Source organism: Castor canadensis, chromosome 1 (genome assembly GCF_047511655.1).
Source record: "Castor canadensis chromosome 1, mCasCan1.hap1v2, whole genome shotgun sequence".
NCBI classification, from domain to species: domain Eukaryota; kingdom Metazoa; phylum Chordata; class Mammalia; order Rodentia; family Castoridae; genus Castor; species Castor canadensis.
The window spans coordinates 34,318,870-34,343,115 of NC_133386.1; the positions used below are offsets into that span (position 1 = coordinate 34,318,870).

Consider the following 24,246-nt stretch of genomic DNA (forward strand, 5'->3'; position numbering starts at 1 on the left):
CCCAGCCTCAGGGAACACGGTATAGAGAAAAATTCTATCCACTGCAGAATGGGATAAGGAACAATACACCGAAGCTTGCCTTCCAACTTAGTATAGAATAGTTAAACTCAACACTGGACAGATCTCAACATCCCTTGATTGTGGCCAAAATAATTCTCTTCTGGTCAGTATTAACTGCGGCCAGCTATGGTGGTGATGTTGGATGATGAGTACAAAATATTAGCAGGCAGGCCATAGCTGAATGGGCCTTGGTCCTACCCCTGTGCTACCCTGGTCTCAGTGGGCTATGGGCTCCACATTCAACCCAGCCTTGCAGCCTTGTTGGTTATGGGACTGCCTACCCCAGCCCTTTTAAAGCTTCAGGTAGCCCAACACAGAGAGTCACCTCCACTTGGGGGAAGAATTGGGAGCCTAAAGCTAGTATTTTCATGGTAAGGCCCAGTTCTAAGCAGAAATATCAAGGTGCCTGATCACCAGCCAGTGACTATGGATAAGATATTCCCAGAGGCTTCCAGGGGTGGACTGCTCTCTTTAGGTATGCCTTAAGTTCATACTGAATAATACACAAACTTTGCATTTGTGGCATAGCTGGGCCTGCGCCACCCCCTTGTGCTAAAGCAGTGACAATAAAGCAATGGCAGACTCAGCAAATCTGGACTTAGGGAGCCATTCAGTGCTAAAGGAGCAGTAGCTGTCATAGGCTTAGATAAAATAAGCAGCATACTTAGAATTCTTGGAGAATAGGTCCAAACAATGCTAGATTTTAGAGTAGAATAAATACCTAATCCTTCAATGTGTAGACATTGTTTTCATCAACAAGCATCAAGAACTTCAGGAAACCATGACCTCAACTAATGGATAATAACAGGCAGAAGAAACCAAGCATAAAGCAATCAATATATGCAAACTCTAGAGAAATTAAAATACCTGTCTTAAGGACACTCAATAAATTGCAAGAAACCACAAAGAAATGATTCGGTACTTAATCAGAGAAACTTAATAGGGAGATTCAACTATTTTTTTAAAAAATCAAACAGGAATCCTCAAACTGAAAAGAACACTACACAAAGTAAAAAATGTGACAGAAGGTATTAATAACAGAATAGACCAAAAAGAAGAATCAGTAAACTTGAAGATAGACTGTTTGAAAATACACAGTTGGAAGAGGAAAAACATGCAAACTTTAGGGCAACATTAAAACAGCAAAAATTTGGTAACTGAGGCTTAAGAGGAATTTGAGAATGCCAATGTGTAGAAAGCTTATTAAAAAAAAAAAGATAATAACAGAAAACTTCTTGAATTTACAGAAATTTACAGTATCAGTTATAGGAAAACCAATGGTTAATCACATTCAACTCAACTATTTCTACCCCAAGACATTGCAATAAGCTGTTAAAAGTCAAAGACAAAGAGAGGATTTTCAAAACAGCAAGAAAAATAAGTGACACATAAAGTATAGAGTATTTCAATTCATAAGATAATAAGACAGCAAACTTCTAATAGAAGAAAATCACAGGCCAGAAAGAATTGGGATAAAATATTCACAATGCTAAGGGAGAAAAAAAATGACATCCTGTGACCAGCAAATTTATATTTTAGAAATGAAAGAGAGAGAGACTGAGAGAGAGAGAGAGAGAGAGAGAGAGAGAGAGAGAGAGAGAGAGAATGACTTTATTTAAACACCAGATTTGTCCTGGAAGAAATACTAAAAGGCGTTCTTCCAACTGAAAAAAAAAAAAAGAGAGATACTTCATATTCATAAAGGGAATAGAACAATGAAACCTCTTATAATTGTTTTAAGTGGGACAAGGAGGGGGTGGTAGGGGTTGGGGGAGAGATGAAGGGGACAATCTAACCAATGTACAATGTAAGGTTATTCAGAGTTGTCACAACAAATCCTCCCCCTGTATAACAAATATATGCTAATAAAAATTTTTTAAAAGGAGATGCTAACAAGAAGAAAACATCAGAAGACATAAGATCTTAAGTTCAGAGTACTACAATATTGGAAACATGCTAGAAAAACCATTTGTATCTTTAGTATAAAAATTAAAAGATAAAACAGTTAAAATGATAAATCACTCTAATATGTTAAGAGTTAGTCAATATAAAATTGAGGATAAGTAAGACACCTAAAAAATTAGCTAGCATCTGTTGCCCTCAATGCAGAGAAACTAAAGCAGATACCTTAAAAGCAACTGAGGCCAATAGGAGAAGAGGACGAGGAACTAGAGAAAAGGTTAAATCAAAAAGAATTAACCTAGAAGGTAACACACATGCACAGGAAATTAATGTGAGTCAACTCCCTGTATAGCTATCCTTACCTCAACTAGCAAAAACCCTTGTTCCTTCCTATTATTGCTTATATTCTCTCTTCAACAAAATTACAGATAAGGGCAAAATAGTTTCTGCTGGGTATCAAGGGGGCGGGGAGGAAGGGAGGGGGTGAAGTGGGTGGTAAGGGAGGGGGTGGAGGCAGGGGGGAAAAATGACCCAAGCATTGTATGCACATATGAATAATAAGATAAAAATTTTTTTAAAAATTTGTGGTATAGGAAATGAAAGTCAAAATGTGGGGAGAAATGGAATGCAAATGTAATTTTCTTATATTTTTTTCTATTTCTCTTGTTTGTTATTTCTTTTCATATTTTAATAGTTAATGTTACGTTGCTCTCACTTCAAAATAGCTTGTTATAATTGGAAGGTATTTTTGTAAGCATTACAGTAACAATCTTTTCTTTAATAATAAAAATATTTCAAAATAGCTCTTAATAAGAAAGATTACAATAAAGAATACATCAAAGTATTTCCCCAAAAAGTAAGAAAACTGGAGTTTATAGATAAATATAAAAAAGACAGAAACAACAAAAATTTATATAGATAAGACAAAAACATAAAAATTTACATAGATATATATTGTTTTATCTATGTAAATTTTGTTTCTGTTTATGTATATACTATGTATTTATCTACATATAGACAGATAAATCAATATTACTTAATTACTTTTTATATGTTCATCATAGGATTTGAAATTTGATTCAAATTGTAAAATTACCGTTAAATTAATGAAGATATTTGAAAGTAATGAGAAGTCAAAAAGTTACCAATACCCACTAAATTGATAATACACTAGAATTGAAGTGATAAAATAAGTTTTATTTGATAAATAATATTAGTAAACAATTTTTCATTCCAACAGTGAGATATAAGAGTGAAAGTATGCAGCAATCATTATCCGCTCTTCCTCCTATGAAAGGATATATGTCTATTTAACAATGAAGGATAAAAAGAAGGAGAGTAGGGTAAGGATGGGGGAAAAGACATTTAAGTCAGTACCTCATACATCTCTAACTTCAGAGGCAATATAATAACTGGTAACAAACTGTAAGAAAGAAACCTTAACATAAAAGACTGCAAAATCCTAACCTACGCACACTTTTATTCGAAGTAAAACATGGCTTTTCTTTCCAATGTAAATTTTCTTTTCAAAACAAATGCACAGAACTCAGCAGACGTTTTTTAAAAGTTTTGAATGTTAGTAAAGAACCTGGCAATCCCATTTGGTTTATTTGAAAATTTGGAGGACATAGGCTGAAATGAATATTAAAAAGCATTAACTATAAATATAACATGAAATGTGTTTAGTGGGAAAGGTGTTGAATTCCATTTAATAGAATATTATGAAGTGTCAATAAGATATTAATTACTAGATATATAATTTGACAATAAATAGAAGGTGTCAAAATATGTGTATTTGCTATTTCATGATTTCATGTGTTGATTACATACAACACAAAGAATTATAAATGAAGCCTAAAAATAAGAAAAATACATTTTTGTAAGTTGAAAATTAAAATCAAAGTAAAAAAACAAGCAATTGAGTGCACAATTTGTTCAACTAATTTAGGCCAATATGTTTTTACTGAGAAGGTAATATGTTGTGTAGACAATTCTAGAGTCCACACACCAAAACTATTGCTGTCCTTGCAGAAATGCATACTTGTTAAATTGTCCAGAAATACATGTAAGTACAATCCATTCAGCAAAAGGATATGATTTTATTTTTAAAAAATGACCACCATCATCATGTCTCTGATTTGAAAGCTTAAGTTTCTAAACCCCTTCAAAACTTAGAGATAGGTCGTGTATTGCCTTTATTCCTCTTTGCTATTACTTCCACATCAATTCTCTCTTTCTCTACAAAAATCTCAGCATTCTTGAGAGTTCTATCTCTAGGCTATCCCACCTACTACATCACCATAAATCCATGTTCTGGTCTTTTATTAAAGACTTTAAGACTTTATCTTCTTTCCAATCTCTCTTTGTGTAACTGAAAAATCTACTTACATGAGTTACTCAGTGTTTAGGCCCTTGAGTTTCTCCTGAGCCTCTTTTCTCCCCTCCATCTCAGGTACTCCCTCTTAGGGCCGCTCTGTATAGCTGGCATTTACTACCCACCCACTCTACAACTCCCTTTCTTTTAGACTTCATAGTAGCACAGGGTTCTTTCTCCCAGTGACCACCTTCTGCCTGCCTTTATTCCCTCCTTCCTGGCTCAGTGTTCAAGATCCATGACTAATATCACTTCATAATATCCTAGGCTCCTTTTTTTAAAAAAAGAAAACTGTTCATTCATTTACTAAAAACACACTAGAAAATCTGAATATTTTATTTTAGGTATAAATTATTGAATAGCTAGCTTGAACATACTATTCCAACATTGAGTCATATTACTCCTCTCCTCCCTTCACTTTAGTCACACTGGCCAATTTATTTCTTGAATTCATAAACCCTTTCCCAAATACCTTCCACATTTTTGCCCTCTACCGGATTTTATTTTTCCCACTCTTTATAACAGGCTTATTCTCATCCTCTGGTTTCAGCTGCAATATCACATGGACATGCACTTTTCTCTATTATTTCATCTAAGAACTCAACACAAGTATTTCCTATGCCATTGCTTTGTATTACTTTCTTTATAGCATTTACTCCACACATAATTATATCAAGTAGTTTCTTACTATCAGCTTGTGTTAGAGGTATAACAGATAAAGCCTTATATATTTTGTTCATTTTTATATACTGTTAATAAAGAATGAATTCATGTAAAAGTTACTGTACTCTAAAGGTATCAAATTATGCCTTCCACATTCCCACACAAAGATTTGTATGTGATATGGTGATTTTAAAAGTCACCCAACAGAGGACCTGGATATGAACCCACACAGCTATGCCCACCTTATTTTTGACAAAGACACCAAAAACAAACAATGGAGAAAAGACAGCGTCTTCAACAAATGGTGCTTGGAAAAGTGGCTGTCTGCCTGTAGAAAACTGAAACTAGATCCATACCTATCACCCTGTACTACTATCAACTCAAAGTGGATTCAGGACCTTAATATCAAATCTGAAACTTTGCAGTTAGTACAGGAAAGAGCAGGGATACCCTGGAAACAATAGGTATAGGTTAGGACTTCCTCAGTAGAACTCCAGCAGCCCAGCAATTAAGAGAAAGGATGGACAAATGGGACTACATGAAGTTAAAAAGCTTCTGCACAACAAAAGAAATGGTCTATAAATTGAAGAGACCACCTACAGAGTGGGATAAAACATTTACTAGCTATACATCAGACAAAGGACTGATAACCAGATTATACAGAGAGGTCAAAAAACTAAACTCCCCAAAACTCAATGAACCAATAAAAAAATGGGCAACTGAAGTAAATGAACTTTTTCAGAAGAAGAAGTCCAAATGGCCAAAAACACATGAAAAAATGCTCACCATCCTTGGCCATAAAGGAAATGCAAATCAAAACCACACTAAGATTCTACTTCACCCCTGTTAGAATGGCTATCATCAAAAACACCAACAACAACAAATGTTGGTGAGGATGCGGGGAAAAAAGAACCCTCATACACTGCTGGTGGGAATGTAAGCTAGTACAGCCACTTTGGAAAACAATATGGAGACTTCTTTAAAAACTAAACATAGATCTGCCATGTGATCCAGCAATGCCATTCCTAGAGATATATCTGAAGGAATGTGACTCAAGTTATTACAAAACCACCTGCACACCCATGTGTATTGCACCACTATTCACAATAGCCAAGCTATGGAAACAGCCAAGATGCCCCACAACTAAAGAATGGATAAAGAAAATGTGGTATTTACACACAATAGAATTTTACTCAGCCACAAAGAAGAATGAAATTTCATCATTTGCAAGTAAGTGGATGGAACTGGAGAACAAAATCTTAAGTGAAGTTAGCCAGGCTCAGAAGGCCAAAAATCATATGTTCTCCTTTATATGCAGATTACAGACCTAAAACAAATGCAGTAATATTATTGGATATGGATCACACACTAAGGGGAGAATATGCACAGGAGAAATAGAGAAAGGAAAGTAAACCTAAAACTTAAATGTGGTTGATGTCCTCCCTATTGAGGAGCGAATGAAGTAATCTTAAACTGACAGAGGCCACTATGTAGGAAGTAGGAAAAAGATCTTGTAGAAATGAACCAATGTGGGTTGCAATACACAAGTGCATGGAAGCAATGCTAGGAATCTCTCTGTATAGCTATCTTTATCCCAAACTAGCAAAAACGGTATGTCTTTCTTATTCTCTCTTGTGTTTTCTCTTCAACAAAATCAGAAAAGAGGGTGGAACAGGTTCTGCCTGGAAGCAGAGGGGGGAGGGAACAGGTTGGTGGTTTGGTGGCCCAAACAATGTATACATATGTATGTAAATGTAAAAATAATAAAATAAAAGGAGAAAAAAAGTCATTCAAGTGTATGGCAATGGCTCCATAATCTTGGTGTGACACACTAAAAACATCCTCATTCACAAATTAGAGAATTTAACTAGCTTTAAATTAAATTAATACAATGATATATACCCCCAAATTCTCATTGTCTTCCTTAAAAATAAAAGCTTGGATACTCCTTGCTCTTCTGTTCTTCTCACAACCTGCAAGTATGTAATCATTCCACAAAGATTCTTAATCCATCCTCTGATTTAGGTAGTCAAATTTCAGATGTTTCAGTCTTCACAATCTAATATGCATTGTTCCATAAAGTTATTTTGTTATTAATACCTAATTCTCTGGTCTGTGGCATTCACATAATATTTAACACTTAAAATGGCACACCACTATACCATTCTAGTGATCAAATGTAAAACTCTCATTTGAAATTAATATGCTGCCAGTTTCTTGAATATAATGGTGTATTGTTCAAGCTGACTAGTCCATAATTCAAATATCCACATTTTTGACTTTCAGTATCTCCCTGGATTTAAGAACATTATTAATTTTTTTCTGTCTCTACTAAATACAGTAATTAAGAAGAACCAGGTGGAACTAAAAGACTATTCCTTTCTTTCATGTATATCTAATTTCAGAAACACTGCTTCTCTCTCTCTCTTTCTCTCTCTCTCTCTCTCTCTCTCTCTCACACACACACACACACACACGTACACACACACATATACAGGCAAATATTGCACAGTTTATATTTTTTGAAAGCAATATTTTTCTGCAACAATAAAGGCTACATATTTTCCCTGTGTGGACACAATAGTCAGTCAAAACAGTGCATACTTTAGTAGGACTGTGTTGAATTTCAAATAATGGAGAATAAGTACTCAGGGACTGAGCCCAGGCAGTCTTTCACACATATATAGAGAAGCTCACAGAAAAGACAGAATAGACATGTACAACTTTCCTATAATGATGTGTGCAATATGATCTCAATACAATATATATAAAATCTAACATATAAGTAAAATTGAGTCTAAATTCTCCACCCCCTTTTGGGTTGCCTAGCAACGCAGAGGCACCATGAACCACTGTTAAGACAATGGTACTGAAATTTGTGAGAAGTAACTGTTCACTCATTACTTAGGTTCTAGCAACAGTATATACAAATTACTGGTGTATATTTTTCCAGTTACTGCTGGTCAATAATGTCTCCTTATAGAAAAAGGGTTACTTTATTATTTTCTTTTAAGGTTTTCCATCAGTATGATTTAGGCATGATTTATATAGATGTTTAGAAATATGACTGTGGTAATTTAAAATAAGTATGTGTGGCATTGGTGGTGTTAAGTGATTTCATCCACAGAAACTTACAGTCTATCTCAGAGATGGTTCTCACTGTGAGGTAGAGAAATTAAATAGCACCAGTGATGGATTTGGCATATCATAACCCAAAATATTTTCACATGAAAGATTTAGCTATCTTAAATGAAATTTCTATTTTCTTTTAGATATCCTTGTACATAACTGAGATTTGGACTTTAATATTGTCCAATCTTTAGCTATAGCTCTGTCTTTGCCCCAGTAGATTCAATAGAAGATGCTTATGAAGTACTTATGACAAAACTATCAATGAAAAGTAAAGACAGAAAGAATAGAGCCATGTGGGAAAGTTGAAGTGCCATAGAACAAAATAAATAACACAACTAGTGTGTTCCTATTCTGACCCAGCTAATCAGGAATTCAACCATTCTTTTCTCTACTACACAATGGAAGTCTCTGGTCACTATAGAACATAGATATTTTATTTAAATTTAAGTGTGAAAGTATGTGTGGAACAGTTTTCTTTAAAAGCTAATCCCTAGACCCAATACCCAGTTATCTCAAATTCAAAAGAAAATTTTAGCAAAAATCAGTTATTTGAATACTTTGCCATTTTTGAACCATTTCTAATGTACATTTCTCATTCAATGTGAGATTACATCTCAGTTACTGAGTTAACCTGACCACAGAATAACAAATCCACTTAACTTCAGAAAAAACATGACATTCTTTAGTGATAAATCTTGAAACCTTAAGTCTCCAAATAGATAAAAATCCTAAAGGACTTGCAGGTGAACTCCTTGTTAGTACCAGCTCCTGCTACAGTGCAAATTACCCTCCTTCAAGTTTTCTTACAATGGCCTGAAGCTGTAAAAGTTGCAACTGTAATTGCTAAATCTATAAATCCTAAGAATCTGTCACTGCATTAAAATCTTTAACAACTGATCATATTAATTGTCCCTATCTCGTGTGCTATAATATAAAAAGGGTTAATAACTAAATATATCCAAGTGGCAAATCTATACTCTGAGGTAAAATAATGTGGACATAATGCATGTTTTCTCTCATATGTGGAAGATAGATCCAATACAAACACAAACATTATCATATTTACATATAAATACATATAGTACATGTTTCCAAAAGTGAGACTATTAGAAAAGACTAAGGTAGGAGGAAAAGTAGAAAAGAATGATAATGAATAATAACAAAATTCATCACATCTGTGTGAGAACAAGGGACAATGACACACACTGAAAACTGTTGAACAATATAGAGTAGAGGGGAAAAAGGTGAGGAAGAGTAATGGAGGACATTAGACTGGTTTAAGCACAATATATTTTTAGGTAGAATATCAAGGCGAAATTCCCACTGAACAACGAACAGACAATGAAGGACTGCAATGTAAAACAGGTCATGTTAAGGGAAGGAAACTAGAAGAGAGGGGAGGGTAAAAGAGGGTGAATATGGTTGATGTACTTTCTATCTGTGGATAAAAATGAAACACTGAAACTAACTGAAGTTATTTTAAGAAGGGGAATGAGGTAGGATGGAGAATAATGGAGGGAATGAACCAAACTGGCATATAACATATGTGCATATGGAAATGTCACAATGAAAATCCTTGTAAAACTATCATATACTAATGAAAATGTTTTTAAAAAATAAAATAATATGAACACAAAAGTAAATTACTAGACTATGACTGGATTTCCCAAATTAGTTTTCAAATAAGACTTCTTGCAGGATATTTCTATTGAAAGTAAACATATATATAGATGTCAAGAGTACATAGGAAGTATTCGTGAAAATTAAAACTTGTTTGGTTTGCTTAAATTTAATTTAATCAATTTAATTAGTTGTATAATTTCAATCATATTTTATTTTGTCTTTGAAATAGATTTCATAGCCTACCATAAGTTCCTCCTAAAAGGCTTCCTTAAGAAGTATCAAGTAGCACACTTTTTATGCTAATAAAACAGGAGTTCTTTAAAACTATGCTTTTTACCTCACTGTTTAATATGAGAAGCAGATTGCTTTATCTTCTTCAATTTATTGTGAAGAATTCTAAAATTAGTTTGTATGCTGTGCTGCAAACCTTTTTTGGTTGCAAAAATTTGTAAAGCAAATATGAAGGTGTTTCTGTTTCAGCAGTAGATTGGAGTAGTTCCATCCATTTACATTTTGGAAATCACTAGCTGAAATAAAAAAAATAGCAATAGTGCTTCATATTTCATGACTACAGAACAGTTTTGAGATCAACAGTAGAAGGAAGAAGGCCTATGTCAGTTGATATAAATTTCTATTTGTAAACCAATCATGCTCAGGGGGAAAAAGGAAGAAGTAAATCTATGAGAATAAGTTTTCCCAGCAGGATGCTATTTCAGGGAAAAAATAAACAAAAATCATAAGGTGATTTTTCCCCTATAGAGGACAGATTACACAACACCCTGAATCTCAAGAATTTACTCTTTAAATCAAAAGCCAAATTAAATGGTCATCTCTGGATTTACAGTTGTTCAAACTGATTGGATCACAGTCTTCCATTCCAGACTAAAGAAATAATAATGGAATTATCCTATTTATAGTGATAAAAAAATCCAAACTCATGCATTCTTAGCTCTTAATAGAAGACTTCTTTTAATTTTTAAATAGGATATGTGTTGATTAAAATATCTTCTTTATGCATGAAAAGAAGTATATATGATTCGTGTTCTGACAAGTCATTCACTTGTAGCTCAATTAAAAACATTGTTAATTCATTTGTTGACACAAATGCACACAATAAAACCATTTCAGACTAAAACTTTTTAATAAACAATGAACTCTCTAATTAAGGCAAGATGAGTAAGAGTGAAAGTGGCCTACTTGAAAACAAAACAAAAAAATACAAGTTAGTCTTTTGCCATGTACTTGGCTTCAGGCAAACTGATAAATATTTAATTGTCTAATCACAAAGAAGTTCACTTTTTCCCAGACACAAAACTCTGTAGGGTGCTATTGCCTCTAGCTGTGGACCAAGAGCTTCCATTTGCAGAACCTTTTATAATAGGACGTTGCAGCACAGAATAACTTGTAAAGAGTTTGACAGCAAGCCACAATCTAAAATGCATATTCATATCTAAAGATGTATGTTTTCTTTGGTAGATATACATTTAGGAGATGTTTCACAGGCATCCCATTTGTTGTTGTTTTATTCCTATGAATTAGAATAAAATGGTTCCCCATTAAACCATAAATAATCAATAATTAAAATAATTGCTCTTTTCAAGGAACCAATAGGAAACACAGAAGAGAACAATATTTTTTTCTGAAATAGCTCAGGCTAAGGACCTGAAAAACAGAAAAACATAACAGCATATTGTATTCTATGAAAGGCTGATAAATACTCCCCTGAAACAAAGCCATTTAAGATATCCTGGCTAGTACTGCAGCATTGTGTTTGGTTTTATTTTAACACATGGTGATAATAAAGAATCCAACAGTGTTTGAAAATAATATATAATTGCTATGTGCTGAATGTTTGTGACCTCTCCCCACCAAAATTCATATTGAAACCTAATCCACAAAGCATGGATATTTTGTGGCAGGACTTTTGGGAAGTGCAGAGCCCTCATGAATGGGATGAGTGTCCTTACAAAAGAGAGGTATCTTGTTCCCTTCTGCCATGTGAGGTTACAGAAAAAAATACCATCTGGAACTTTCAAGAAAGCAGCCTCTCACCAGACAATGAATCTGTCATTCTCTTGATCATGAACTGGGAGAAATAAACTTCTGTTGTTTATAACCACCCAGTTTATGGTATTTTGTATAGTAATCTGAATGGACTAAGACAATATTTATAACTGTTCTATTCAGTAAATTATCTACTAAAAAGCATTTATAAATATCAACAAAAACTGATATGAAGTGAAAAATAATGTTATAATTTATGAACACCCACTATGTGCCAGGTCATTTGTATGTTTTAGCTCTAATCCTTAAGATAACAACTGTGCAAGGCAGATATTAGAATTTCCATTTAACAGGTGGAGAACCTGAGGCACTGAAGGAAAGTGTCTTAAATTCTAGTAATCTAGCTAGAAAATGTATACCAAGACCTTCAAAGAAAATTCCAAGGTCTATGACTGCAAAACCTAGGGAGGTGATTCAAATACGGTTTTGCAAACTAATGTGTTATGAATTGATCACATATGATGAGCATGCATGACTTCGCTTACTCAAAACAAATTATAGATTACCTGATTCAGAATTACCCCCTTCTCTTCTTTATTCTCTCTACATTGCTCTATCATTTTTATAAATTTGGGGAACAAATGTTTTGCATGTGTATTTGTTATTATAAATTCTATTGTTAGAACTTTAAAGGACAGAACCCCATTTTTAAAATATCTTCAAAATTAAATTCTCAATAAATGTGTCTTATTACACATTTCAAAACTGGAAAAGCCAGTCACAAACATTATAACTTCTTTTACATAATCACGATTTTAAGCACACTATATCTATGTACCATCATTATACCATTCTTTATAAAATGTTTTATGGTAGACAAAATAATCTTCTGTTGTTCCAGAAATGCAATATAAATTACTTATAAAATAATGATTTTTGTCTGTTTTTCATTTAATTGTCCAGGAAAAGATAATTTCACTTTTATTCAGTATCCTGTTCATTTGAATTGAATCTAATAGACGTTTAAATTAACAATTTTAGCCTGAAGAAATTTTTGAGTTTTCTGAATTAAATGCTTCAGTTTTAATTTATTTGACTTAACTCTGATGAAATTTAATCCTCATCAAGCATAAAAAATAAAAGTGAAACACTGAACTTCTCTTGGTCATGTGATTTCAAAGACTTAAAGCAAAAAGGATTTCTAATTTTAGTCTAAATTCTAAGAACTGAGAACCCAATCCTTGACCACTTAATTGTCCAGATAAACTTACATAGGACTGGGTACCGTACTGCCTCCATCTCTCCTGCCAGCAGTAGCATCCTGCCTGTCGTTGTTCCAATACCTTGATCTTGTGCAGGCTTAGTGCAGAACAATAACTAAAACTCCCTTAATAAAACACTTACCTGTACAATTTTTCTATTTACCACTTTGATTTTTTTAACCTAAAAACACATCAGATAGAGAAATTAAGTATTATTTACCCAGGATTACATACTCCTAGCCTGTGTGTTGGTTTGGCTTTTATAAGGCTATTTTGTTAACATCTAGTAGATGTTTTAATTTTTTCTATAAATTTGTATGGGCTGTGCACACTCTTAAATATCCCTTCACCTGTGCTTGCATGCCATACTCTCCAAATAAAGACTATGATTTCAAATGCAGGTTTTAAGATCAAATACTCAGCAGCATTCTCCCAAATCTAAAATTAAAAAATAAAATAAAATTGCCGTGTGAGTTAGTCTCAAAGATCATTTTACTCTGGGTCCCTGATTTTTCTTAATAAGGAAAATATAGTGATACAGTTCAAAAGGTGTTTTCTGGTTCAAGTTGGTAACATTTTTCTCTGGAACAAGAGAGTGAAATAACATGGGTGTGAATATTCAGGTGAGTACTTGACTTCATGGTCTCTGAGTATCAAGAGGGCTTTCTTCACTTCCATCACAGTGGCAACAAACCAATAAAGGATCATTCATTTACCAAAACCATTACTAAGTGGGAGATTGTTGTAGACTCTAACATAACACCTAGGAACATATGGATTGCTAAACCCAGAGGACAGGAGGTCAATATGAAGGGCAGCCTAGGTTTTGTCTTCTCTACAATTCCAGGCTGAGCTCCCTGCCCCAGGGACTGACAATCTTTGGGGATATTTAGCCACAGTTATAGATTGAACCAATATAGCTACTATAAAGAAGTTAGAGAATAGCTACAATGAATTGAAACACATCAAATACATTAAAAACATGTTAGTTCATAAAGAAATAAAAAAAGGAAATGGTCAGCATCAAATGACACAAATGAGGCAACTCATGTTTTCCAAAAGCTGGGAAAAAAAAGGAAAGCTCACAGATTTGATCTGCTTTATGTGAACATCTACCTGAGGTGAACAAATATTTAGTGATTGAAAGCTTTAATTTATGTAACCATTCCAGGGAATATACACAAAATGAATGCTAGATCATCAATGATTATTTGATGACATGAAATATTGTTTATTTTTTAGTGTGAAATTATAGGGGTTTGTGCTCTGTAAAATAATCCTTATCTTTTAGAAGTGCATGCCTAAATTGCAGGTTACAGATTGCAAGATATAATATCTTGGATTTGCTTCAAAATAATCCAGTGGGGGTTCCAGGCCTGGTGGCACACATCTATAATCCTAACATTTTAGAACCAGAGGCAAAATAATCAGGAGTTCAAAGGTAGCCTGGGGTACAAAGTAAGTTAAAAGATAGCCTGGGCTATAAAGTAAGATCCTGTCTCAACCCTGCCCGCACAAAAAATATCCAGTGGGAAAAGAGAGAAGTCAGCAGTGTTACAGATGGAGAAACTAGATGACAAGTGGTAACAGTCAAAGTCACAGGCACTTTAAGGGTTCTCCATAAGATATCCTCCATTGTTCATGTTTAAAATATTCCATAACAATTTTTTAAACATTGGAAGGTATCAGATTCTTAAGTAGGCTCTACACTGAATTTTTGGTTGGTTTTGTTGTATATTGTTTGTCATTTTGTTGACATTTCTAAATCTTGAAGGTAAAAATTTCTAATTAAAGGAAAGGCAATCCTCTTTCTCCATTCTTCCAATTGTTTTTAATCTGTATTTTTGCCTCACTTTCCAATGTCTACTCCTGTTCCAACATCAAAAGACCAGAATTTTGCCATGAGCACTGAGTAAGTTTAAAATTGCATGGTGGATTGAAGTGTTCAGGCTGGTAACAGCAGTGTTAACCCTAACTAATCTGCATTTTAAAACAGTGCCCTTCAAAAAGAGTCTAGGAAGCTGTTGGTTTCTTCCCAATCTGCACAGGCAACCATTTGACCCACTTTTCTTCACAGAGACCCATTCCACATTCGGAGCTATGCACCTCATGGATATAAATCTGAAAAGAATGAGGCAGTGTGTGAAAGGAGTTTTTTAAAATCTATAGTCATAAGACACACTATTATGATTTACACCAAAGGAATGAAAACTAACATAGTCTTTGAATGCATAATAAAAATCATGTATCTTGGGCCTACCTTTTGGAGAATTAATTCTACTAATTAATTTGTAGAAGATGTGCAAGAAAGTGATGATTTCTAGTAAACTGTGAAATATTCATGAGTCTTTATTTTCTATACCTAGTCAATGTATTCAAGCAACTCCCGAGGTGTACACATGCAATTTATGTTGTTTTGTGTTACAAACACAGCAGCAGGCACTCCCCCAGGAAAACTAGGGAAGGGAGCAAAATTTAACTAAACCATGTTTGTTGCCATTCATGAGACTATCAAGATTAAACCATACAGAAAGTCAGATGGAAACCAGTAAGATTGGTGAGAAATACCTCCCACCCCATTGTAAAAAAAAAAAAAAAAAAAAAAGTCACCTAAATTCTCATCTCTGTGGAAGAAAACACTTTTTTCATGAGAAATTTAGCATTCAGTCTTGCAAACCTTATAAAATACAGCTTTTTCTCTTTAGAGAAAGTGAAAAGATGCCAGTGTTTTAAACCAAAGAAAGCAAGACATTTAGAGAAAAGGAGAGCAGGTAAGGAAGCTCACATCTTTAGTGTCTCTAAAGCCCTTTTGGTTTAAGTGCATATAAATCAATCATATAGGAGGGAGGCAAGTTTTCAGACATCTATGATGAATAGGGAGGCCTTTGTCAAATGAGTTATACATAGTGACTAAAGCACAGCAAGAAGATGACTAGCTGAGGAGCCAGAAAAGATCACATCTGACTAACAGGTGAAATTTTGTAGTTCTAAATTATACCAGCATCACAGTAGGAAATAAAATAAAAACAAAAGATGTGGAGGTTGAATCATACTAGGGAATGGGGAAATGTGAAGGACTGAAAGATAGGAAGGGAAAGAGTGAAATGTGCAAGAACAATCCCACTCTGCAAAACACAGGCAGAGGAGTACAGGTGTCCATTCTGTTCATGCATTGCCTACTTTTTATGTAGTATATGCTTTGTATGCACTACCACTGGAGATGTTCAGTCTCCATGAATTAATAGTGAACACAGGGCAGTTTTTAATAGTGCCTGATTGCCTTAATTTTAAGTTTAGTAAAGAAAGAAAAACATCAGTGGTACATATTAAATAAATATCTTCGTTAATATTTAGCTTATGTGCGTAATTTGCCTTGATCCAACCCAAATCCCTGAAAGTCAGCTTATCAAATAAATCATAAACACACTCACTTTTCTTCATTTTCACCCCCTCTGCTCACTACAAGATAACATCATTATTTCTTGTCTCTGGTCCACTACAATATTTTTCTACATCTTTTTTTTGCTCCAAATCTTCTCCTCTCTCCTGCTTTGACCTCCAAAGCATCCTTCACAATATGACTCTTTAAAACAAAACTCTGATATAGTTGTTACCTTGGTTAGAGTCCATCAATACATTTCTATCACTAGAAGTTAAAATCCAATTTTCTTAGCAGAGTGTTTTCCCATCTTCCTCTCTGTCCTTTTGACCTGTCCTTTATAAACAAAGTGGGTACTAACCACACCACAGCTCAAGTAGCTATGATGTCCCCATTTCCTCAATCCCATGGGCATTCACTTGTATTCTGTAAGAAGAACTTCAATTGACATGAAATTCAGAGTCTGAAATCAAAATGGCCGTTGGGGAAAACCTCGATCTCATTATTAATCATAAAGGCAAATAAATTTTCATATATGAAAATGTCATGATGAAACCCATTAAAAATGTATTCAAAACAAAAGATTCTTAGCTGGGGATGGTGGCTCAGGTCTATAAGCCTAGCTACTCATGAGGTGAAGATCAGGAGAATCAAGGTTCAAGGCCAGCCTGGAAAAAATACTCAGGACTCCATCTAAACCAACAGCTGTCATGGTGGTTGTCCCAGCCACATGGGAAAACAGAGCCACACAAATATAAAGCAAGACCCTATTTGAAAAATAACCAACCCAAAAAGGGCTGGCAGAGTGGCTCAAGGGGTAGAGTGCCTGCTTAGCAAGCACAAGACCCTAAGTTCAACCTCCAGTATTGAAAAGAATAAAAATTAGAAAGAAAGGATTCATAAAAGTGATATAATAAGCCAGTAGTAAAGATGAAGAGATGCAATGTAATCACAAAAAAGTCAATTAAGAAGGAAGGAAAAAGTAGGCTGGGTATGGTGGTACAAGCCAGTAATCCTAGCACTCCAGAGGCTGAGGCAGGAGGACCAAGAATTCAAGGCCAGCCTGAGCTTCATAGTAAGATCCTGTCAAAAAAAAAAAAATGTTAGAAATAAAAGCCACAATACCATTCATAAAACTGTCTAAAATTAAACTTTACTTAACATTTTATCCCTTGGCATATTTTAGTAACTTAAAATTATGTTTTTGAGATCTATACACACTGGCATAATTTTGAACTAAATTTGCAAAAAGTAGAATCTTTAAGAGTTAGGAATGTAAGGATATATTTTATCATTTCTTTTTTTCATAATCTTTAGTTTTCTAAGGCACATTTGCCACCCCCAAGTATCAATACAGTAAAGAAGCCAAGACAATAAAACTAACAACTTTGATAGTATGAGACTAACATTAGTCTGTTTGAGGAACAGACTATGAGCTAAGAGCACAAAGAGACTGGATGAGTAATTGATGAGGAACTGGAGGACAGTGACCCACTGAGATTAACAATAAAGAAATGAGTAGACTGATGAGTGGAAAACTGAGGTTGAATTTCTGCATTGAAGGCAGTAAGGATAGTATCAACAAAGGAAAGAACAAATGAGAGACCATGATATTTTAGAAGAACAGGAAGCCATTTTTAATGTCCCAGTTCAAATGGTATGAGACAATAGGGAGAGTTGAGGCTAGAAAAGCAGGCAAAGGATGAAAGCCTGAGAGGGAACACATCCCATTCTCAAGAGTTTGAACTTTATACCAGGTGATGAGGAGCCAACCAAAGACACTTTTCTTTGAGATGGGTTCTCCCTATGTAGCCCAGGCTGGTCTTAAACTTGCGATCCTCCTGTCCCAGCCTCCCAAATGCTGGGTAGACTTTTCCTTAAGACATAACATTACTAGCTACAGGCTATAGAAAGATCACAACAGGGAACTAACTAACTGGATCTTAAAATAGACTAGTTGAAGAATAAAAACTAAATTTGGGGAAACAATAGGACAAAGGAGAGGGAAGTATTTTAGGACCTCAAACTACAGGAGTAATTATATGTGACTCTGTGGGTAGAACGTAGGAGAAGCTGCCTCCCAGGTTTCTGATGTAGGCACCTGGATGAAGAGGGTGTCCTTCACCATGTTAGGAAATACAAGAAATAATTCACTTAGTTTGAGGCAAGTGACAATCACAAATTGTAATCAGGAAGATAAATAATAAGACTATCTAAATATTATCTTACATTGATTTAAGTATTAAAGCAAAAATCTTACATATGTCTAATGATTGCTGTTCTTGATTTATTTTCATTTCATTTGTATTGATCAAAAGACATCTGAAGATATACACATTACTATAAAACCTGTTTTGTTTTTGTTATTGAAAGTAGTTCTCAAGGAGAAAAAAAAAAGGTTAAAATATCCACGGCAACTTTTTTAAGCAGACACACAGTTCCCTAAGTACTTGTGGAGGGAATATTAGGATAACAATCATGATATTTCAGCTGGTAGAAATATTTTTATATAAAAGTCTTATTATCTCTCTGGCACCATGGAAAAATAAACTTATTTATTTATAGATGTGAAATTCCTTTAGCAGATATGTGGACAACTCAGTAAACATCAGTTTCCTAAACTTAACCTAATATGACCTAATATTCCATGAGAAATGTCTATCAAAACAAGATGAGATTTGTTTTTCACACAGAAAACAAAATCCTAAAAAGAACTTCTTGCCTTCTGGGAATGTTAACTGTAAACCATAAAAAAATTTACTCTATTCTGCTAATGGAAATCAATATGAAAGTCTAGAACCTGGTGGGTTACTATAAGCAGACCATTCATATTTGTTGTGTGTTATCATTTCAAAATGAATATAGTGCACAAGGTAATGGATTTACAGGACAGCCAGCAAAATACTTTGGAACACATACCAAATGTTAGTGCATTGTTCTAATATCAAATATTAAAAACAATTGTTGACATCAACTCATATATTTCTCCTCACTTAGTAGCTGCTTACTGACCCTTTCTTCTTCTGTACCATCACAGCAATAATTCGTTTGTATTTGGTGAGCTACATTCATTGGCCCAGTCATGACTCTAAAACTCCAATCTTTTTTTTCTTTTATACTCCTTCTTTTAATCATTAAACCAGTTAACATTTGTAATTTTTTTTCAAGCCATAATTCTGCTACATTCTCCCAGATAATATCAACATACTTTTGCTTTCTAGTGCATTCCATATTCAGAATAAAATCCTCACATTTGCAACAGATATCTGTGTTTAAATGTTCAGGCCTTTCAATGATTTTGACCAGATTGGTGTGAAAAAATGTAGATGTGCTCTCCCACATCACTAAGATCCCTTCTATTAAGTGAGGACATACAACCAGTTCTACATGACAAACTCTAGGTAGGTAAGTATTTTTCATTTTCCCAGCCAAAGCATGAAAGAGGTAAGTGGGACCTTCCATCTGTCCCTACCTCAGTCAAGGTAATCAGTAATTTTCCAGACAGTGCAGCATCTATTAGCTTAAGTTATCATGCAGTTATATAGAATAGAGTTACTTTTTCTCCTCTATGCTAAATGAAATTGTAAGGGATGAGGGAGGAGATAAACTCTGTAGTTTTAAACAACCAAGATTTTAGGGGTTATTTATTATAGCAAAATAAACTTAATTAATGTAAACCAACAGAGTAAACCCCCAAGGTCAGATATGTCACATCTCAAGACAGATTTTTCTGGCTCTTATTTTTGATGGTGATTTTACATTTGCTTCAAGGATAATATTATATAGAACACATTCCTGAAGCTTTTGAAGATAAGAAGTGACACATTATTTTCCATGGCCTTGCATCAGAGGGCTAGACAAGATGGATAAACTTCATCTACTAAAACTTAAGTCCCTCATGGAGCCAGGCACGGTTCTGTTCACTGGGTGGAGGATATTAAAGCAAAAACAGTCACAGCCCATGTTTTTATGCTACTCTTCACTAAGTTGAATAAATAGGCATTAATAAAACAATTATCTATACAAATATAAAACTTTGCGGTAGTCTTTAACGCTATTTGTAGTGTTCTCAGCCTTCTGGGTACATGGATGTTAAGGTTGAATATCCTGTACCAATATTTGTGAGTAGGCCAGTTGACTAGTACTGGTCTATGGATTATGAGAAAAATTAGTGTGTTTCACTTCTCTCTTGAGTGTTTAATTGCTCCATAGCTTTCCCTTTCCATCTATCATGGTTACTAGCAACACTGAAAGGTGATTGCTCCCTTAGGTTGGTGATATCAGTGACTGTGATCAACAACATCCACAGCTGACAGTGATGAACATGTATTGTGAGTGGCAAAGATTTATTGCCTACAGTCACTAAGTTTTAAGGGTAGTTCATTTCTACAGCATAGTCTAGCCTATCTGAGTGATAAATATCTTCTACTTGGGTCCTGTGTCATAATACAAAATATTTTAAATGCACAGTGATTTTGACAAAAATTTTACAAATTGATCATTTCAGCATAAAAATGTTTCATGAAATTACTAAAAGAAGGTACTGTGATTAAAAGAGGGAGCAAAACCTACCTTGAAGTCTCTTTAGCACTTCCAGATTTCATCTGAACGCTTTTATGACAGTACATCATTCTCTCCGGCTTGAGTGCTAAACTCAGTATTCCTCAAGTGCAGAGTCTGTTGTCTACAGAGACTACAGGTTCTGTGTATCAGACAAGCTGAAGCAGAGCCTCATAACATAGTTTGTTCCTGCAAGAGGTGAGTTAACGCATGCTTTGAACAAGCTTGCCTCCCCAGTGAACCTTGCTTTTCAAGAAACCTTTTTAACATTTTCTTTGCACTCATTCCCTCTAGTATCCAGTTTCTGGCATTTCATTTTGTCTTTTATGCTCTTCCTCTTGGCAGATACACAGGGCTGTTGCTTTCTTCTTGTGACATTACTTCAAAGGAAAAATCAAAGGATTCCATTTTTTCCTTAACCTAATTTTCAGAGTGTAAAGTACATAGACGCTTGCTGACTATGCACTGCTAGTCCTCCAAATATTCACCATACTGATTCAAATACAGGCATTTGGAAATGAGGCAGTCATTTGAGAATTTACTTAATTGAGAAAGATGCAAGGTACTGCCCATGGGTTATTTTTATAAATACGTTCCACTCAAACACAGCCACATTCACTACCATATGTGTTGTATATGACTGCTTCTGGCTTTCAACAGCAGCTGAATAGTTGCAGAAAAGAGTGTATCACTTTAAATATTTAAAACATTTATTATTTGGCCCTTAATAGATTAAGTTTGTTGACCTCTGACCTAGCCAGTCAACCTCATTTAATTAATATAATTATTTAATCCTTAAAATTATCTTTAAAGTCTTGTATGAGCTGGCCTTTTCCACATTTCACATTCTTTGCCCTTCATCTTTGTGCTCTAGCCATGATGACATACTTAGAGTTCTGAGGACTCTGTGCTCTCTCCAGAGTGATCAGGACAGGGACTAGGTTCCCATGGAGCTCTGGTTCCAAACACTGACCTCAAACTTCTACCCTATCCCAATTTGCCCCACCTAGCTCTCACTAACTCTTCCATGAGTCACTTCTTTCTCCATGGGGCTGCCTACCCCATAGATCACAGTCTTTGATTATCCACTAAGTGAGCACCCTGTTCCTGACCTTCTCACACATTGAATTATACGTATGCTAGCTTGATTACATGCTGACAATCCCAGGGACTGCAAGGGCTTCAGAGAAGAGTCAGATCTGCTTTTGTTTAGTATCTGTACTTAAGGTACAGAGTAGAGAATCAGACAAAATAGTTCCTGGAAGAATAACTGGATTCTTGGCATACACACACTTAAAGTTTGACAATTCAATTATTTGCAAGCCACCTGAATAATTCATTACAAATATTCATTGATGATTCTTCTCAAGGCCTGCTTTGAATCGCAAAATTTTTTGATTAGCATGAAATAAACTGGTTGATGAATCTAGATGCCCAGAAACTTATTGTATTGCAATTTTGATATTCCCTTCTCATCTTCTCTTAAAGAGGAAGTCATAGAATGGCTGCTTTTTTTAATAATTTTTTAATTCCTTTAAAGAAAGACAACTGAGAGTGCAGAGGATACTTAGTTAGAATTTGTCCCCTTTGAATTCATTTAAAAGTAAAATGATGTTACAACATTTCTTTCTAATATAGAGAAGGAATGATCCAGCTCTACTCTTTGAGGCAAAAAGAGAAAAGGCTATGAAATTGTTTCACTATGACCACCTCCACTAAGGACTATATATAAAAACAGTGGTAACCCTGAGAGAAGTTGAAAATAAAATTAATTTTGGGAAGTCAGGACATATTTATAAAATATTTGTGTCAACAAAAACCCAATTCAGGTGGAATGTAGTTTCTAAAAACATTTCTCTGAAAAAAACGGAGGCTTAAAGCCATATTGAAGCTAATGAACCAGATTTTACTATAAGTAAAGTTTACTTCTCATAGCTTAAGAATAACTTTTGTTCAAAAAAAAATTTTTTGGAGTTACATTCATCATTTTATTCTTTTTTAAAAATTTATTTTATAATTTTTACATTTATTTACATGTGTATACATTATTTGGGTCACCTTCACCCCATTCACCTCCAGCCTCAGAACCTGTTCCACCCTCTGTTCTCTAATTTTGTTAAAGAAAAAAACCATGAAAGATAATAAGAAAAACATAGCGGTTTTGCCAGTTTGAGATGAAGATAGCTATACAGGGAGATTGCTTGTGTTGTTTCCATGCACTTGTGTATTACAACCTAAATTGGTTCATCTCTACCAGACCTCTTCACTACTTCCTACTCCCCTTCTCATAGAGGCCTCTGACAGTTTAAGATCACTATATACTCCTATACAGTGAGCACATCAACCACATTCAAGTTTTATGTTTCCTTCCCTTCTCCTATCCCTCCCATGCAGGTTCTCCCCTTAGTTTGTGACCCATGTCCAATAATATTACTACATTTGTTTAAGATCTATAATCCACATATGATGGAGAACATGTTTGGCCTTTTGAACCTGACTAACTTCACTTAAGATTATGTTTTCCAGTTCCATCCATTTACCTGCAAATAATGGCAAATAAAATCCAAAAACATATCATAAAGATCATTTAACATGACCAAGTTGGCTTCATCCCAGGGATGCAACACACGCAAATCTATAAATGTAATACAGCACATTAACAGAAGCAAAGACAAAAAAACCACTTGATCATCTCAATGAAGGCAGAAAAAGGCTCCCATAAGATTCAACACCATATCATGATAAAAGCTCTAAGGAAACTAGGAACAGAGGGAATGTACCTCAACATTATAAAGGGTATCTATGACAAACCAATAGCCAACATCATACTTAATAGGGAAAAACTGAAACCACTTCCCCTAAAGTCAGGAGTGAGACAAAGGTATCCACTCTCCCCACTCTTATTCAACATAGTCCTGGAATTCCTAGCCAGAGCAATAAGGCAAGAAGAAGAAATAAAAGGAATACAAAAAAATAGATAAAGAAATAGTTAAATTATCCCTATTCACAGATGATATGATCTTATACCTTAAAGACCTGAAAAACTCCTAGACACCATAAACAACTTCAGCAAAGTAGCAGGTACAAAATCAACTTACAAAAATCAGTAGCCTTTCTATACACCAACAATGAATGAACAAATTGAGAAAGAATATAAGAAAACAATTCCATTTACAATAGTCTCAAAAAAATCAAATACCTAGGAATAAACTTAATAAAAGATGTAAACGACCTCTACAAGGAGAACCACATCTATTGAAGAAAGAGATTGAAAAAGACTAAAAAAA

At 34.5% G+C, this 24,246-nt stretch overlaps 1 protein-coding gene across 4 annotated transcripts in view; it reads right to left on the minus strand.

The window, feature by feature from the left end:
* Nucleotides 1–24,246, minus strand: part of Lama2 (laminin subunit alpha 2) — a 630,868-nt gene that overhangs the window by 491,902 nt on the left and 114,720 nt on the right. Inside the window, exon 1 of one of the 4 annotated variants that reach the window (XM_074074987.1) lies at nucleotides 20,972–21,099. The exons of the other annotated variants lie outside the window; for them this stretch is intronic. The gene's annotated coding sequence lies outside the window, so the exon portion shown is untranslated. Of the gene's footprint in view, nucleotides 1–20,971; nucleotides 21,100–24,246 lie in introns of those variants that run through there. 4 annotated transcript variants of the gene reach the window in all.